The following is a 19,753-nucleotide window of genomic DNA, read 5'->3' as shown; positions in this document are numbered from 1 at the left end:
CCAATCTAAAGCCCCTCTAATCTACACTATTCCAATATCATCCATGATATTGGATGTGCAAGGCAAGGATGTGCAAGGCAAGTTTTTTACACAGAGGGTGGTGAATGTCTGGAACGCACTGCCTGGGGAGGTGGTGGGAGCAGGTATGATAGTGGCATTTAAGGGGCAACTAGACGTAAAATGAATAGGACGGGAATGGAAGGATACAGACTCCGTGAGGGCACAGTTTTAGTTTAGGCAGGCATCATGATTGGCACAGGCTTGAAGGGCCGAAGAGCCTGTTCCTGTGCTGTACTGTTCTTTGTTCTTGTAAGTGTAGAGGCTGTTGGTTTGGAAGGTGCTGCCAAAGGAACCTTGGTGAGTTCCTGTAGTGTATCTTGTAGATGGTACACACGGCTGCCACTGTCCGTCCACCGGTGGTTGAGTGAATGTTTGTTGATAGAGAGCCAATCAAGTGGGCTTTGTCTGGATGGTATCGGGTTTTTGAGTGTTGTTGGAGCTGCACCCATCCAGGCAAGTGGAGAGTATTCCATCACATCCTGACTTGTACCTTGTACATGATGTACAAGCTTTGGGGCATCAGGAGGTGAGTTACTCTCCTCAGAATTCCTAGCCTCTGACCTGCTCTTGTAGTCAGTGTTTATAAGGCTAGTCCAGTTCAGATTCTGGTCAATGGTAATCCCCATGATGTTGATGGTGGGGTATTTATTGTCGGAGATGGTCATTGGCTGGCACTTGTGTGGTGTGCATGTTACTTGTCACTTATCAGCCCAAGCCTGAATGTTGTCCAGGTTTTGCTGCATGCAGGTATGGACTGCTCAGTATCCAAGGAGTCACGAATGGTGCTGAATATCATGCAACACCAGCGAATATCCCCACTTCTGTCATTATGATGGAGGGAAGGTCATTGATGAAGCAGCTGAAGATGGTTGGGCCGAGGACACTAACCCTGAGGGACTCCTGCAGAGATATCCTGGGACTGAGATGATTGACCTCGAACAACCACAATCATCTTCCTTTGTGCCAGGTATGACTCCAACCAATGGAAAGTTTCCCCCCCTGATTCCCATCAACTTTTAATTTTACCAGCGCTCCTTGATGCCACACTGTCAGACACAGCCTTGATGTGAAGGACAACGACTTTCGCTTCACCTCTGAATGACCTCCCAGTTTAAGACAACCAGTGGAGTCCTTAGCATTGTCCCAACCAACCACACTTAAGAGACAGTTAGATATGAACTGAGTGATAAGGCACAAATAAATACTGCATGGATTAATCACATGTGGTTGTTTTCTATTCAGCATTAATGGAAATAGAGTTGTCTATAAATGAGACATTAATGGCCATTTCTCATGTGGATTTTCTTGGCTTGATATGATTTCATGCATTATGCTCTGAAAAGTGCATTATCGCATTTTCATAAAATACACATTAAAATCAAGCTTCTTTTGTCTTCATTTTAAGCTTTCTTAAAAGACACTCATGACATATGCTGTTTGATTTATAGAGGTCTTGGAACAGACCAAGAGGATGATTAATACAGCCTTAAACTGACCCTGTCCTTACTGCATTTCATGTCAGGACACATAACATCCCAACAAGCCAGTGTGCAGCAGATGGGAGTAGTTATTGATGATACTGTCTTGGTACAGAGCTAATAAGCTCACACATGTTGAGTAAACCTTAAGCTAATCGTCCTCTGTTTTTTATTTTCAGAGCTTGAGTCACAATGATGTTCATTTCCTGCAAGTCTGTTCTTAGTCCCGCACATTGGAATTATCTCGGAATTCCAGGGCAATTTCCAAATGGATCTAATTAAAAACAGCACTGGACTACAACTCACAGGAAGATCATCTCCAAATTTCTGGCTTCCTAACACCCACTCCTGTTAGTTTCCTTTTGTAATGCACTTTCAAAAGGAGTGTTGTTGTTCCGAAGTGCTTTGCATCATCTTCTGTCACAAACCGCCAGATCTGATTCAGTCTCCGATAATAACCCGAGCAAACATTGATTCAACGCAACATCAAAGAAGCAGAAATTAACTCCTGCGGAACATTCTGCTTGACATATGGAAATTATATTCAACATGTATTGTCTTGTGCTACTGGAAGGAAATGTTGTCTGTAAAAGCCTCTCACTGATGCAATGGTTATCTTATTTTCAAAGCTGTTACCTTTAGCATTTGCCCATGCATATGCCATCTTCTGCCCCCCGCCCCCCCCAATCCCCCATACCAATTCTTCCCTCCAATTCAAAGTTCACAGGCAACAAAACAAGAATAATTGTGAAGAACAGTCCATTTCACATTGATTTTTTAAAAATTCACTCATGGGATCTGGATGTCGCTGGCTGGGCCAGTATTTATTGCCCATCCTGGTTGTCCTTGAACTTGATGGCATGTTATTTTATAAAGGACTTAAGAGTCAGCTACATTGCTATGGGTCTGGAGTCACATGTAGGCCAAAGTGTCCCTTAGTGGCCCAAGATGTGTAAATTAGCAGGGTAAATACATGGGGCTACGGGGATAGAACCTGGATGGGTTGCTCAGTTGGAGAGTTGGTGCAAACATGATGGGTCAAATGGCCTCCTTCTGCACTGTAGGGATTCTATGATTCTTAAAGAAGTGGGCAGCATGGTGGCACAGTGATTAGCACTGTTGCCTCACAGCGCAAGGGACCCTGGTTCAATTGCGGCCTTGAGTGATTCCTCTGTGTGGAGTTTGCACGTTCTCACCATGTCTGCGCGGGTTTCCTCCCACAGTCCAACGATGTGCAGGTTAGGTGGATTGGCCATGCTAAATTGCCCCTTAGTGTTCAAAGATGTGTAAATGTGTATGTATAAACCAGGTAAGGATGGCAGATTTTCTTCTCTGCAGGACATTAGTGAACCCACTAGTGGGTTTTTCCGATGATGATTTCATAGTCGTCCTTAGACTTTTAGGCGGCACGGTGGTTAGCACTGCTGCCTCATAGCACCAGGGACCCAGGTTCAATTCCCGGCTTGGGTCACTGTCTGTGCCGAATCTGCACGTACTCCCCATGTCTGCATGGGTTTCCTCCAGGTGCTCTGGTTTCCTCTTGCAGTCCGAAAGATGTGCTGGTTAGGCGCATTGGCCATGCTAAATTCTCCCTCAGTGTACCCGCAGGCGCCGGAGTGTGGCAACTAGGGGATTTTCACAGTAACTTCATTGCAGTGTTAATGTTAGCCTATTTGTAACACTAATAAATAAATTTTAAAAACTTTTTTAATTCCAGATTTCTATTGGATTCAAATTTCACCATCTGCCGTGGTGGGAGTCGAACCCAGAACATTACCCTGTGTTTCTTATGTACTAGTCTGATACCACTACTGCTGCTGCAACCTTTCAACATCAATTGAAGCCTTCCGAGGAGGCCGGGAGTAGGTTCGGAGGTAGACAAAGAGACGTCCCTTTGTCCCATTGGGATCTCTATCCACCATGCAGCCTGATCAAGCCAAGAGGGCAGTGCTCTTGTTGCCCTGGGCAATGCAATCTGAAAAAGAAGCATAGCCAGATGTGTGATGGGGGTTGGGGCAGAATTTATTTGACAAAGTAATGGAGGGTGTCATTGCGACAGAATATCCTGTCTATGAGGGAAAGCATTACAAAACAGGACTTTCTTCCCCAGCTACATAATCCTCTTATAATAGTTCGACATAAACACAGTGGCTACAACAGCAGGTCAGAGGCTTGGAATACTGCAGCGAGTAACTCACCTCCTGACTCTCCAAAGTGGGTCCAGCATCTACAAGGCACAAGTCAGGAGTGTGATGGAATACTCCCCACTTGCCTGGATGGGTGTGGCTCCAACAACACTCAAGAAGCTCGAAACCATCCAGGACAAAGCAGCCCGCTTGATTGGCACCCCATCTACAAACATCCACTCCCTCCACCACCGAGGCTCAGTAGCAGCAATGTGTACTATCTACAAGATGCACTGCAGCAATTCACCAAAGATCCTTAGACAGCACCTTCCAAACCCACGACCGCTTCCATCTAGAAGGACAAGGGCAGCAGATACATGGGGACACCACCACCTACAAGTTCCCTTCCAAGCCATTCACCATACTGGCTTGGAAATATATTGCCGTTCCTTCGCAGTCGCTGGGTCAAAATCCTGGAATTCCCTCCTTAACGGCATTGTGGGTCAACCCACAGCACGTGGACTGCTGCGATTCAAGAAGGCAGCTCACCATCACCTTCTCAAGGGCAACTAGGGATGGTCAACAAATGCTGGCCAGCCAGCGACGCCCATGTCCCACGAATGAATAAAAAAAAAATCTAATTTCCATCAAGATCCAGGATGAGTGGCATTCAGTGCCAATAAAGGTAGCCAACTCTGGTTGGCTTCATCACATGCCCTCTCCCAAGTCCAACAGGCCTGTCCAGTCAAACAGCTTTTTTATCCCCAATTCCAATATTTTTATAACTAATAATCAAAAACTGTACAAAGAAAATGGAAACAAACCCACATTTTTTAAATGCTCCTATGATTTTCCCTCTGAGTTTGGTTTGCAGCAAAGCCCAGGACTTTAATCTCTTGATTCCTGGAGATTCTAGGACTCCTGGAGAGTAGGGAATCCTGGGGCCAATTATATTAGTTAACAAATAAAAATAAAGCCAAGCGTTGACTGTAATTGCCTCGGGCTGACTATAATTGTAAGTGATCTCTTGACCCACTCATAATTAAAATTGAGCTTCAACTCTCCTGGAATAATAAGTAAATGTCACAGTTGAGTAATAATTGGCAAAGTGTTGCACAAAAATACAAATGATCACTGAAATACATTTCTTCAGGATGCATCAGCCACAGAGGAATGGCATAAAATATACCCAATGGAATAAGCTCTTTAATTTAAACATTCTTTTCATGTTGTTCCCAAAGACACCCTTGTTACAAATAGTGTACTGAGTCCATCATCGACTACTTCAAAGTTATAAATTTTGCCTCAGTGATAGTGGTTTCATCTAATCTGTTTGAGAGTGGGATTTCACTCTTTGATTATTGCTATCTCTCTCCCTCACTCACCCTATCAGTGTCCCTTTCTCTCTCGTTCTCTTCCCCACCATCTGTCTCACGTTCTGTTTATTGAGGTCTGGCTTTCTTTTATTCTTCCTCAATACAACTTTTAACCCTTTACTGGTTGTTGAAGTGTCACACTCTCCTTTCTTTCAACATCAAATATAGAATATATTTGAGACCTGTGGAAAATGTAACATGCGGGCACACAATTTCATGCGTTGCCTCACAAGCTGAATAAAAGTGGTCAGTTTGGATGGCTGGTAAGTAATTGCTTCCATTTTTTTGAATTCATGTTCAAATTCCATGTAGATGTACAATCTGAACACAACGCCGGTGGTTACAGGGGAAACCTGGGGGTTAACTGTGTTCCTTTACTGACTTCCCATGTCAGGAGAAACAGATACGCTTATCTCACCTTAAACTCGTGTACAGGTCTTGTGGTGCAGCGGTAGCATCCCTGCCTCTGAGCTAGAAGCTCCGGATTAGAGACCCATCCCAGCACTTGATGGCCAAAGAAAATGCATTCGTAACGCAGTCAATCAGGTTGACCTTCCAAACAAGTCAATGTCTGGTGGTAAAAGCGGAAGAGACTCCTGATCAGCCACGCTTGGTGCAGAGTGGTGCCCTCAAGCTACAAGACTAGCAACCTGTTTCAGGAATTACTAGCTATGGAAACAGATGAAAGTCTGCCTTAGTGCACCACTAGGTGTGGGAAGAGAACAGAAGAAAAACTATTTAACAGCACAGTTTATAATAGGGCCCTCTATCTCACAATGCCCTTCACAAATAATTTGGGGTTTTGTTTAATGGTGAGGGAAGTTGTCACCAGGCAAAAAGCTACATTTTATCATGAAATTATTTCAGCTCTGAAGTACCTTTAGTGTCGCCGCACAATTTTCCCTCACTCCTCTCTGAAGGTGTTGCAGAGGTAGCATTCTATGGGTGTCATTATCATTTCCATACCTCAGCCTTGAGACCACTGGACAAAAATGAGCCAAAACCGGTGGATGGGGTTTGCCTGTGGAGGGCATTACAGCAACCTCATCTCATTCAACAACAACTGGCCACCTCCTCCTCGTACCATACCCTAAGAGGACACTGGCAACCATGGACTTTCACTGGATTGATCCCTGATTATACTTGGCAAGGTACTGCAGTGGATTGCCATCGCCTTCTGCAGTCTGGCTGATCAGGAAACTCACCAACTCACTATCAGGCACACTGGAAGGATTTACAGGCTGACAATCAGCTTGTTTGGTCACATTGCGAATGCACTTTCTGTGGTCATCAAGTCCCGAAGTGGGATTTGAACCCAGAGTTTCAGGCCCAGAGGCAGGGATGCTACCTGCTGCACCACAAGAACTCCCTGCAATTATACAGAGCCTCTTAACACTGAGAAATGCCGCAGGAGCTGTTTTGCAGGCGGGTAACCAGACAAAAACTGACACATAATTAAAGGAGAAAGTATTAGGAGAGACGGCTCAAAACTTGGTCAAAAAGATAAGTTTTAAGATAGGTCATCAAGGAAGAAAAATAGACAGAGAGGAGGGATTTCCAGATCTTGGAACGTAGTTGGCTAAAGGCAAGGCTACCAATAATGGAGCACAATGAAAATTGGGGATGCACAAGAGGCCCGAATTGGAGGTGCACAGAGAACCCAAATGGTTATAAGCCTGGAAGAGGTTTCAGAAGTAGGAAGGAATGATTTGAAAACAGAGGTAGGAATTCTAAATTGGAGGCATTTAGAAGGTCCAATGGAGATCAGCAGGAAGAGGTGTGAATGGGAATGGTGTAGGTTACGATATGGGTAACCCTCCACCACTTCGAAGGACAAGGGTATTTCAGAACACCATTACCTACAAGTTCTCCTCCAATCATGTGCCATCTTGTCTTGGGCACATATCACACTTCTTTCACTGTCACTGGGTCAAAATCCTGGACTACCCGACCTAACAACATTGCCAGAGCACATTCGCCACACAGGCTGCAGCGGTTCGAGATGATAGCCTCTCAAGGACAGGGAACAGGTTGCCAAGGACGATGATGAACAGCTATATTGTGGATTTCCATGTTACATTTAGTGTGACAAGCATAAAATTAGTTCTGGGATTCACACTATAACAAAGATGCTATGGACTGCATTAATTCAACTGCCTGACATTATCAGGTCTATGGCTTCTCCTGGTTCAGCCCTTAGTGCTGTCTTCGCCACAGAAACAGTAAGAGATCAGCAGGACCTGTTCAGCTTCAGGATTGAGGCTCTCATCTCGTGCTAGTCACTTGTTAGTTGGACAAAGGGCAATGACAGCTAAATGCCTAACCTGAACTCTCTGCTGCTGACCAACACCCACCTATCAACATCCTAACAACAGAAACCAGAAACCAACATTGACCAGAAACTGAACTAGACTAGCCATATAAATACTGTGGCTACCAGAGCAGGTCAATGGCTGGGAATTCTGCAGCGAGTAATTCACCTCCCCAAAGCCTGTCCACCATCTACAAGGCACAAGTCAGGAGTGTGATGGAATACTCTCCACTTGCCTGGATGAGTGCAGCACCAACAGTACTCAAGAAGGTAAACATCAGCCAGGGCAAAGCAGCCAGCTTGACTGGCATCCCATCCACCACCCTCAACATTTCACTTCACCACCGACAGTGACAACCGTGTGTACCATCTACAAGATGCGCTGCAGGAACTCACCAAGGTTCCTTCGACAGCACCTTCCAAACCCACGACAACTACCATCTAGAAGGACAAGGGCAGCAGATACCTGGGAACACCACTATCTGGAAGTTCCCCTCCAAGCCACTCACCATCCTGACTTAGAAATATATCACCGTTCCTTCACTGTTGCTGTGTCAAAATCCTGGAATTCTCTAACAGCACTGTGGGTGTAACTACACGTCAGGGATTGCAGCGGTTCAAGGTAGCTCACCACCACTTTCTCAAGAGCAACTAGGGATGGGTAATAAATGCTGATCTAGCCAGTGATGTTCATATCTTGTAAATGAATAAAAGAAACTGTGTTGTGAGCACTCTCCACGCTCGGAAATGAACATATTGGCTCCTTGCAGCTGTCTAGGGCAAAGCTTGTTATTCTGTCAGTCCAGGTTTCAGGTCCAATATATGAAAGTGTGTTAATGCACTCCCCATCCAGTTGCTATCATACCCTTTATATAACGCATTGCCAGCTCTCTGTTATCCCATTGCTAAACATTGAACAAAGCACAGTTTATTTTAAACGGCAAATTTGTTCAGAATTTGCAAAAATATGTGCCTGTTGTTAATTGTACTCTCTTCCTGATGTACCAAAATATTAAATATATATTACATGCTGCATATGTCTTTATCAACAACTTTACATGATCTAGTATGTGTGTGGCTTTGTTTATTGTCTTCAAAATGCAATATGAAACATTAGCGTGTCATTATGAGACATTTGGGGTTTTTCTGTCATTTTTATATGGGCATAACATCATGTATCATAGCTCAGTGTAAGAACCGCCTCATAAATCATCAGGATCTCCCACAGAGTTTCAGACGGGTTTTGGAATCGACCTTATGCGTACGAAAGGGTAACTGCAGCTTTAGAAAGGGCGGCTAAGGGAACATGGTTGCAGCCTTTTGAGAAAAGGAGCAACGACCAGCAGCAGGACTGGTTACCATAAAACATACCAAAGATGCCTTTCTAGACTCAGGGTAGGACTGTACCCACCAAGGGGTGGACCATCTTTCCACACATGCAATAATAATGCCCTGAATTTTAAAAGTGTCTGGAGCACCCTTGTGCACATCCCATGCATCCAACAAGATAACTAGCAGGAAAGACAGAGGGGGCTTGTGGTGATTGTCTCTTTAATGGCAACACAGCAGAATAAGGGTCACCTGGTCTGGGTGACCAATCGGGACTCAGAGTGGGGAATCACCCTGGGAGTTGAGTTCTCTTAGGCAAGAGGCATTCTGGAGTTCACTGCAGACATGCTGCTGCTCTTGTAGATCCTTGTAAATAAATCCTTTGTTGTTCACTAAGAAAGTCTCTGAAAGTGTATCATTACAAGGCTGAAGCTCTTTTCTCGAGAAAAGAGATGGCTGAAAGGCAACCTGATAGAGGTCTTTCAAATTTTGAAAGGATTTGATAGGGTAGATGTAGAGATGTTTCCACTTGTGGGCTAGTGTCAAATGAGGGGCCATAAATATAAGCTAGTTACTAAAAAATCTAATCAGGAATTCAGGAGAAACTTCTTTTACCCTGAGAGTGAGGGGGAATGTGGAACTCACTCCCACAGCGAGTGGTTGAGACAAATTGTATAGATACATTTAAAGGAAAGCTGGATAAACACATGAGGGAGAAAGGAATAGCAGGATATGCTGATGGGAGATGGGGGTGGGGGGATTAAGAAGGGGTTATGTGGAGCATCGGGTGTCAGTCTTGCCTCTGAATCAGTCATCTGTGGGTTTAAGGCCCCCACCAGAACTTGAGCTCAAAAATAAAGGATGACACTCCAGCCCAGCACTGAGGGAGTGCTGCATTGTCGAAGGTGCCATCCTTTGGATGAGGTATTAAATTGAAGTCCCATCTCCCTCTCTTAATGTAAAAGATCCTATGGCAGTGTCCTGGCCAATGTTTATCCCCAACCAGCATCACAAATCTGGGTCATGATCACATGGCTGTTTGTGGGATCTTGCTGTGCGCAAATTGGCAGCTGCATTTCCTACATGACAACAGTGACTGCTCTTCAAAAAGTACTTCATTGGCTGTACAGCGCATGGGGCCATCCTGTAGTCAGGACAGTTCTCTAAATGCAAGTCTTTGGGCTGTGTATTTTCTGCATACTAATAAACCTATTTGCGACCGTGCTTCATTTGAGACATTCTGACACTAAATGCCAAAGAAAATCAAACATTAATAGGACGTCAGGCGCCAAATCCAGAAAAATCAGCGGATCTACTGCCCTAATGAGAAATCGGGCTTCCACCTCAAGCACAGGCCTGAATTCCAATCTTTCAGCACATTACAGGTTGAAACATTAGACACACAGATATCTATTTACCACGGACCTCACAGCACCAGGGATCCGGGTTCGATTCCCGGCTTGGGTCACTGTCTGTGCGGAGTCTGCACGTTCTCCCCATGTCTGCGTGGATTTCCTCCGGGTGTTCCGGTTTCCTCCCACACTCCGAAAAACATACTGGTTAGGTGCATTGACCGTGCTAAATTCTCCCTCAGTGTACCCGAACAGGCGCCGGAGTGTGGCGACTAGGGGATTTTCATAGTTAGTTAATTGCAGTGTTAATGTTAGCCTACTTGTGACACTAATAATAAATAAACAAACTCTGGCACTTGTAATGGAGCTGCCATATTGTGAGGATGTAGTGAAAGCTCCACCTTTTGTGTTTGGGTTTTGAAATGTCACCGGTCTGATTCTGACACCTCGGGCTTTCCATAGTCATGTGATTATGCCATGTGGCTGCCTCTAGAGACAGACATCTTAAGATCAGTCCAATGAAGACCTCTCACTGAATGCAAACTGAAGAAGATTGGTGTCCTAATATACATGGAACATTTTGTATGTCTGATCGGAAATGCTTTCGATGAACCAGTTTTCAAAGTATTAATTCATGTTGTTGCCAATATTGTCAACTTGATGCTGAGTTTTTAACATGCATGCATGTTGCACAAAATTAGGGGTGCAACAAGAACATCAAATTCATCCTGGACCTTGCCTGGACTGGCTAACACGTGGCTCCAGAGAGAGGTAGAAATATGACGGGGTTTAGGTTAGAGGGCAGGGGACATTAAATTGCAGTGTTGCCTGAAAGCAAAATGACAGAATGTGTTAATAGCAGGATAAAAGTCAGTGCTATCTGAAAACAAAACATAGGAGTGATTTTTAAATAGATTATGTGTGGGGGTGAGGTAAAGTTGGTTAGTTCAATTGGCTAGATTGATTCAGAATAACACCAACAGAGTGGGCTCGATTCCCATTCCAGCTGAGGAACCTGCCTCCTTGTCCGGCCCCTAAGAATGAAAGGCAGTGGCAAACCTCCACTCTGAAAACTGCCAAGGAAACTTCTCATAACGAAGCATCAGCAGACAATGTGTCAAGGACCTGACTTTGGGCAGAGCTCACATGTATAGTGACTGAGTGAATGATATGTGTACATATCTATCTCTTTGCATTGGTGGGAGATTTCATTTTCAGTTACTTTGCTAGTGATAGGTACCATTAAAAGCAAGAATGCTCTAAACAATTGACATGTGGGGACAGATTAATAACCATCATTCCACATTTATCGAAGAATTATCAGCTGTTATTGGAGAAACTGTGTATCTCTTACAAATAAAAAAAATAATGAAGCAAGTGTACAGGGAATCACAAATGGGGGGAGGTTAAATGTTTTTGTAGCTAGTTACCCCAGATTCAAATATAAAAATGTCAATTTGAAATAAAGATCAAGATTAAGATTGGGAACAACCAGTCCAGTTTGCAATGATGCTTCCAACTCTTTTGGATAAGGCAATTAAACCAAATAAAACAAACTGAAGGACAAAGTAAAAGGGGCAGCACCTTAGAGAAATATTGCCTTCAGCAAAAACAAATCACAAATGAAACTTAAAACATCAAACTAAAATGTGATTAAGAGGGTAGATAAGGCAACCCAGTCCCTGCAGTGCCCAATGGGCACAGAAGGCTTGGCAGTGCCCATGGACATCCCATGTTCCCTCTGCAGGGACACCTGACCGTGAATGTAGCCACAGTAGAGGGGCAGACAGTCAAGTCGGATGACCCCCTCGGTCACCCACTACCAGGACCTGGTGAATTTGGCCAGGCCCAGGAGCAAGTCCTCCTCCTTCCCACCCGTCTCCGCAACAGGTGGCAATGATACGTGCAAGGTGTTAATTCTGAAACCTTTAACCTAAAGCAATGATCAAATCAGGCAAACTGGCGTTAAGTCAGATCAAAACCATCGCTTCGTTATTGCAAAAAATTGCTGTGTACAGTCATTCTTAATGAGTAATTACAATAATGAAACGTCCACAGATGTGTTTCAGGCTTTAGTCATAGGGCCATAGAGCAATAAAGCTGTCTAACCTTGTCTGCCCTAGCATTTGGCAAAATGCAGAGGAAAAGTGAGCAAGAATAGATACAGAAGCAGCAGTCAAGATGAACTATCCTGAATGAATATTCCTAAACGATCCTTACTTAGTCCATTTTTAACCTGACTGGGAGATTAAAGTGTGGTCATTCTAATGTAGCCAAGGGATATTTGAGACTCTTGGCTTGTTGTCTTCTTGAGTGACAGTTCTGTGCTCTAGTTTGTCACCCATCATGTTGTTCTTGATCCATGAATGGTGTCGAAATAGCTAAAGAATGATGCTGAAAGGGATTGAGCAGTCTGAGTCGACTCAATGCTGAATAGGTCCAACTATGAACAACAGAAAGCAACAAGGCCAATGTGAATGCTGAGCTGCACATGGCCAAACAGTAGAAAATGTCAGAAGGAGGAATACTTCCCATTTCCCAATACACCTGGAATACGTCCCATTTCACATGGCCATGGCAAAAAAACAATGGAAATATTTATGTCAGATATCCAGGCTAGAGCTTCTGGTGAATGTCTTTTTAGGCTACCTGTGAATTGGCTTTGAGTGCACTGTTCAATGACATGCTCCAGGGTCTGATTAAGAGCACTGTAATTGCACAATGTTGATGCTTTAATCTACCACCAATGAAGAAAGTGCCAGCAACTACCATGACAGGCTCAGAGCCGGTTGTCCAGTGTTTATGGGGAGGGTTTGATCCTTCAGGTTGTACTGTGGGGTTGCACTCAATCAAGAATCCATTGGGAATGTCTCCATTCCCACCAGCATTATGCTACCAGCTCAACGAGGCTGAGGGGAGATTGCTGAAGGGTTTCAGCAATGAGCCAAAGTGGCCTTCCAGAATTCGTGATGGCCTGGATTGAAAGGCTGCTCAAACTGGCCTGGATTGGCTGGTCTTTTATTCTCTGGAATGACTGTCATGTCCACATGGCAAATCCATTGATATTCAGTTGAACCTGACAAGGAGAATTATCATGGGGATATTTTTATTCAGACTAACACCCTGGCTGCTTGTGCACCATCATATCTAGGTCCAATATATTCAAGCTCCAGCAAACACAGCTCTGAATACTTGCACATAGCTGTAAGGCTTTGTTACCAAGTAGTAAGGAGATACCCAAACACAAGAAGGTCATGTAGAGAGGAGCCACATGCGGATCCCCAGTATCAGCGACCTGAGCTATGAGGAAAGACTGGAGAGATGTGGGCTTTTCAACCAGGGAAGGATGGGACTGAGAGGTGATCCTATAGAGGTTTTTTTTCATATTTCAAAGCCTATATTTTATTTAAGGCAATGTTTTAATCGGTATCCAAAAAGCAATGAGAATCTTGGCTGCAGTAGTTTGTTTTTCTGTTGTAAACTCAGTCAATAATTAAGATTCGGGGCAAATCAAATTGTGTAATATTATACTATCAAATCCGTTTCAAAAATGGGTAACATCTTGGGTGATTTCCTATACATGGAGCACTACGGACATAATGAAGGATAATCCACATTGAATGCTCATTTTCATATTTGGTTAACAGAACAAGGGGTTTGAGGATTGGACTTGCCTTCCTCAATTCTTCATAATCTTTTTCAGACTCCTTCCTTAGTTGAACCTCTTGCTCTAATCTCCTTCTCCGCCTCGAGGCAGTTGAGCTCCTTCTACTGCTCCTGTGACCTTCTGGAAGACGGCAGTCCTCCTCCTTCTCGGCCAGCGAGCGGGTCCTTCTTCTTGCGGCCGAGGGCGGTGTTGTTGATGTACTTGGCGAAGCGGTCGTTGAGGTCCTTGAAAAGCGCCCCTGGCCATCCTCCAGCCCATCGTGCAGCTCCTGCTCCCCGGTTTTGTTGGTCACGAGCCACTGGCAGCTCCCGCGATCCGACACTCCGCCACTGCCGGCCTCGCGCTCTTCCTCAGGTGCAACTCGAGCATGCCAAGACTTCCAGCGCATGCCCGCAACTTCGTCTGTCCCTTCCACGCATGCCAGTCCACATGCCCGGCTTCTCGCCCGAGCGCGCCAACCATCAAGCGCATGCGCTCAGGTTTATTGCCTGAATCTGTTGCAGCTGCATCCATGACTTTCCCTTCATAATCAGGATAGGAGTGGGGCTGTTCACTGATCATTGCACAGTATTCAACCATCCTTTAGAACAGTGCTTCCCAACCTTTTATATATCACGGCACACCTCTATACTATTTTGAGACCTATTTTCTCTGAATTGCCCTCTAGCATCTCAAGACTGCAGAGAGAGGCCATTCAGCCCATTGAGTCTGCACCGACAATAATCCCACCCAGACCCTATCCCCGAAACCCCACGTATTTACCCTACTAATCCCCCTGATACTAAGAGGCAATTTAACATGGCCAATCCATCTTACCTGCACTTCTTTGGACACTAAGGGGCAATTTAACATGGCCAATCCACCTAACCCGCACATCTTTGGACTGTGGGAGGAAACTGGAGCACCCAGAGGAAACCCACGCAGACACGGGGAGAACGTGCAAACACTGCACAGACAGTGACCCAAAACTGGAATCGAACCCAGGTCCCTGGCGCTGTGAGGCAGCAGTGCTAACCACTGTGCCACCTCCAGCAAAATACTTTTCTGAGGTGATTTTCATCCCGTGTTCCTCCAAGGACACTTCACTTCAGGTTTGCTCCTTGTAGCACATTCTCTAATCGGAGGCTGTCTCTTCTTAATTTGATTGGTTCGTGTTCTGCGCCTCTGTCTTCTTCCCTTACTGGGAACTCTGTTTTTAACTTCTCCCTGTCCTCTCTCGGTCTCTCTCACTTCTCCCAGGGTTTTTGCGCCCTTTTTGAGCAGGAGCACAGGGCCTTTGTCTTCAGCTCCAAGTCCTGTTGGTCATACACATGGGCCTGACCAACATAAAAAATCGAAACCATGCATTTGCAGCTCTTTTGCAGCAAGACGACTGAGGTTCGTCAGGTCTTGGAGATGCCAACCACAGAGCTGAAGATAAAAGTTAGTTTTAGTTTAATTACATGAATCTTTAATCATTTAGAACATAGAACATAGAACATAACAGAGCAGTACAGGCCCTTCGGCCCTCGATGTTGCGCCGACCAGTGGAACCAATCTAAAGCCCCTCTAATCTACACTATTCCAATATCATCCATATGTTTATCCAATAACCATTTGAATGCTCTTAATGTTGACGAGTCCACTACTGCTGCAGGCAGGGCATTCCACACCCTTACTACTCTCTGAGGAAAGAACCTACCTCTAACATCTGTCCTAGATCTCTCACCCCTCAATTTAAAGCTATGTCCCCTCATGCTAGCCATCACCATCCGAGGAAAAAGGCTCTCACTATCCACCCTATCTAATCCTCTGATCATCTTGTATGCCTCTATTAAGTCACCTCTTAACCTTCTTCTCTAACGAAAACAACCTCAAGCCCCTCAGCCTTTCCTCATACGATTTTCCCTCCATACCAGGCAACATCCTGGTAAATCTCCTCTGCACCCTTTCCAACACTTCCACATCTTTCCTATAATACGGCGACCAGAACTGTACGCAATACTCCAAATGCGGCCGCACCAGAGTTTTGTACAGTTGCAGCATGACCTCCTGGCTCCGAAACTCAATCCCTCTACCAATAAAAGCTAACACACCGTACACCTTCTTAACAACCCTATCAACCTGGGTGCCAACTTTCAGGGATCTATGCACATGGACACCCAGATCATCCACACGACCAAGTATCTTACCATTAGCCCAGTACTCTGTATTCCTGTTACTCCTTCCAAAGTGAATCACCTCACACTTTTCCGCATTAAACTCCATTTGCCACCTCTCAGCCCAGCTCTGCAGCTTATCTATGTCCCTCTGTAACCTGCCACTTCCCTCCGCACTGTCTACAACTCCACCAACTTTAGTGTCATCCGCAAATTTACTAATCCATCCTTCCACGCCCTCATCCAGGTTATTAATAAAAATGACAAACAGCAGTGGCCCCAAAACAGATCCCAAAACAGAACTAGTAAGTGAACTCCAGGATGAATATTTCCCATCAACCACCACCCTCTGTTTTCTTACAGCTAGCCAATTCCTGATCCAAACCACTAAATCACCCTCAATCCCATGTGTCCGTATTTTCTGCAAAAGCTTACCATGGGGAACCTTATCAAACGCTTTGCTGAAATCCATATACACCACATCAACCGCCTTACCCTCATCCACCTCTTTGGTCACCTTCTCAAAGAACTCAATAAGGATTGTGAGGCACGACCTACCCTTCACCAAACCGTGCTGACTATCCCTAATCAAATTATTCCTTCCTAGGTGATTATAAATCCTATCTCTTATAATCCTTTCCAATACTTTGCCCACAACAGAAGTAAGGCTCACCGGTCTATAATTACCAGGGTTGTCCCTACTCCCCTTCTTGAACAAGGGGACAACATTTGCTATCCTCCAGTCTTCTGGCACTGTTCCTGTAGACAATGACGACACACAGATCAAAGCCAAAGGTTCTGCAATCTCCTCTCTAGTCTCCCAGAGAATCCTAGGATAAATCCCATCCGGCCCAGGGGACTTATCTATTTTCACCCTTTCCAGAATTGCTAACACCTCCTCCTTATGAACATCAATCCCATCCAGTCCAACAGCCTGCATCTCAGTACTCCCCTCGACAACACTGTCCCTCTCCAGTGTGAATACCGACAAAAAATGTTCATTTAGTGCCTCTCCTATCTCTTCAGACTCCACGCACAACTTCCCACTACTGTCCTTGACTGGCCCTAATCTTACCCTAGTCATTCTTTTACTCCTGACATACCTATAGAAAGCTTTAGGGTTTTCCTTGATCCTACCTGCCAAAGACTTCTCATGTCCCCTCCTGGCTCTTCTTAACTCTTTCTTTAGGTCCTTCCTGGCTAACTTGTAACTCTCAAGTGCCCTAACTGAGCCTTCACGTCTCATTTTAACATAAGTCTCCTTCTTCCTCTTCACAAGAGATTCAACCTCCTTAGTAAACCACGGTTCCCTCACACGTCTACTTCCTCCCTGCCTGACAGGTACATATTTATCAAGGACGTGTAGTAGCTGTTCCTTGAACAAGTTCCACATTACAATTGTGCACATCCCCTGCAGTTTCCTTCCCCAACCTATGCCAGCTAAATCTCGCCTAATCGCATCATAATTTCCTTTTTTTCGCAGCACACTTGAGGGGTGGGGGTTGGGGGGGTGTCTTCGCGGCACACTAATGTGCCACAGCACACCGGCTGGGAACCACTGCCTTAGATATTGGAGTGACTCACATCAGGAGCTGGCTAACTTCCAGGATTGGTCTGACAAGTGGCAGGGAACATTCACGCCACAGTCAGCCAGGCTATGACCATATTGAACAAGAGGAAAATCAGTCCCCAGGATGCAATGCAGCAACTCACCCAGGGTCACTTCAACACAACTCCTTCCCCTGTGACCTCTACCACTGGGAAGGACAAGTGATAACATCGTGAAGACACTACCAGCTCCAGCCTCCTCTCCATGGCACACGCCAATGGTAATACATCACTATTCCTTCATCATAGCTCCCTCAATATCTTGGAATTATCTAGCTAGCAGCATTATCGCCACAAGAACTGCAGCAGGTAGCAGAATGCCCACCAACTCCACCTTCTTCAGGGCAACTGGGATGGACAGTAAGTGATGGCCTTGCCAGTGATACTCACAATCCCTAGCAGAAATAGAATAATGGCTGGAATTAAAATGCAGGACAGAAGAGACACAAACAAACTAATAAAAAGCAGTTTTAAAACTAATATCAGGAAATTCTTCATACAGAAAGTGATCTATATGGGAATATACTCCTATAGGGAATAGTAGAGGCAAGACAAGGGAGGGAGGAGGTTGGTGAGTGCTAGAGTGGTGAGTGGGCGGGAGGAGGGTGGTGAGTGCGAAGGAGCAGAGTGCTGAGTGCGAGTGAGGCAGATGATTTTTTAAAATCATTCATGGGAATATGGGAATCACTGTAACCAGTATTTATTGCCTATCCCTAATTGCCCTCGAGATGAGCTGCCATCCTGAACTGCTGCATTGATACCAGCAACAAATCAATAAGAAAGGATGAAAGAAGAAAAGGCCATTCAGCCCATTAACCCTGCTCCTTCCACAGGCATAGGGCATCTGTGAAAAGGAGCGCCTGCCCTCCAGTGAAAAACAAAATATTCAAGCAAAACTGAGCGGCAGGTTAAGTGTCTCTCTGCAAGTCATGGCAAACATTAGTTCACAGAATTCAACAGTAACTCAAACCATCTGAGAATATCAGTTTATGGACAAAAGGTACAATTATGTGGTTGATGGATCATAAACAAGTATGAATGTTGAAGATCCAAGCTGCAAATGCTGCAGAGTTAGTGGTTGCATAATTGCATAACCCATAAACTCCAATGGCTGCTCACCACTTCATGTCATAATATTCTGGAAGAACAATGAGGTCAGGAAATGCCAGGGTTTACAATGTGTATTTAACATTTCTGATCTGCGGAGAAGTATAAACACAGAATATTTCTCTCTGTGTTTCTTTTGAATAAACCAATGAAAACCCAAGGTGAAATTAACAGATTAAAAATGAACAAATTGGCAAATTAAACAATTTAACAAATCAAACAAGGTCAAAGGGTACTGCAACAACGACCACAAAAATCCAAAAGGAAACATATCAACTTTAAATCAAAATGTGGTTCTGGGGGTCTATTATGTACCCCAGGCCCCCGCGGTGCCCACCGATCACAGAAGGCCTCCAACATGCCAGTAAACACCACGTGCTCCCTTCCCAGAAAATAGTCACGTAAGAGGGGCTGTGCGTGCATGCACTGGGACACATGTCTAGCCATCCATGGTAAATGCGCAGGGTTATGGGGATAGCGCGAAGGTGGGCCTGGGTAAGATGCTCTTTCAGAGAGTCGGTGCAGACTCGATTGGCCAAACGGCCTCCTTCTGCACTCCATGGATTCTATGTGCTGTTTTGCATCTTTTTATTAGTCTATATCTACATTACTGGAACTCCGGTCTCCATGGCCCTCATAGAATGGTTACAATACAGAATGAGACAATTCAGCCTGTCATGTCAACGCTGGCTTTCTGTAAGAGCATCTCAGCTAGTCTAACTGCACCATCATTTGCCCCAAAGCCCTGCACATGTTTTCAGACAACTACCCAATTGCCTTTTTGAAAGCCACGATTGACCCTGCGCCCACTACACTCTCAGGCAGTGCATTCCAGATCCTAACCGCTCACCAATAAAAACATTTTCCCCATGTTACCGTTGCTGCTTTGCCAAATTACCATAAATCTGTGCCCTCTGGTTCTTGACCCTTCTGCCAATACCCTATCGACTCTGTCCAGGCCCCTCTCGGTTTTGAACACCTCGATCAAATCTCCTCTCACTTGTGTCTCCTCCAAGGAGAACAGCTTCTCCAGTCTCACCTCATCATGGAGGTCCCATATCCCTGAGACTGTTCTCGTAAGTCTGTCCTTCACCCTCTCCAAAGCTTTCGCTTTCTTCCTCTCCAGGCAATATCTTTAAATTGATAGGAACCTGTCCTATTAGCACACACTTTTATTGTAAAGGGACAATCAAGCTGGGTG

This window comes from Mustelus asterias, chromosome X (genome assembly GCF_964213995.1).
Source record: "Mustelus asterias chromosome X, sMusAst1.hap1.1, whole genome shotgun sequence".
NCBI lineage: Eukaryota > Metazoa > Chordata > Chondrichthyes > Carcharhiniformes > Triakidae > Mustelus > Mustelus asterias.
Note: the sequence above shows the minus strand (reverse complement) of the source record.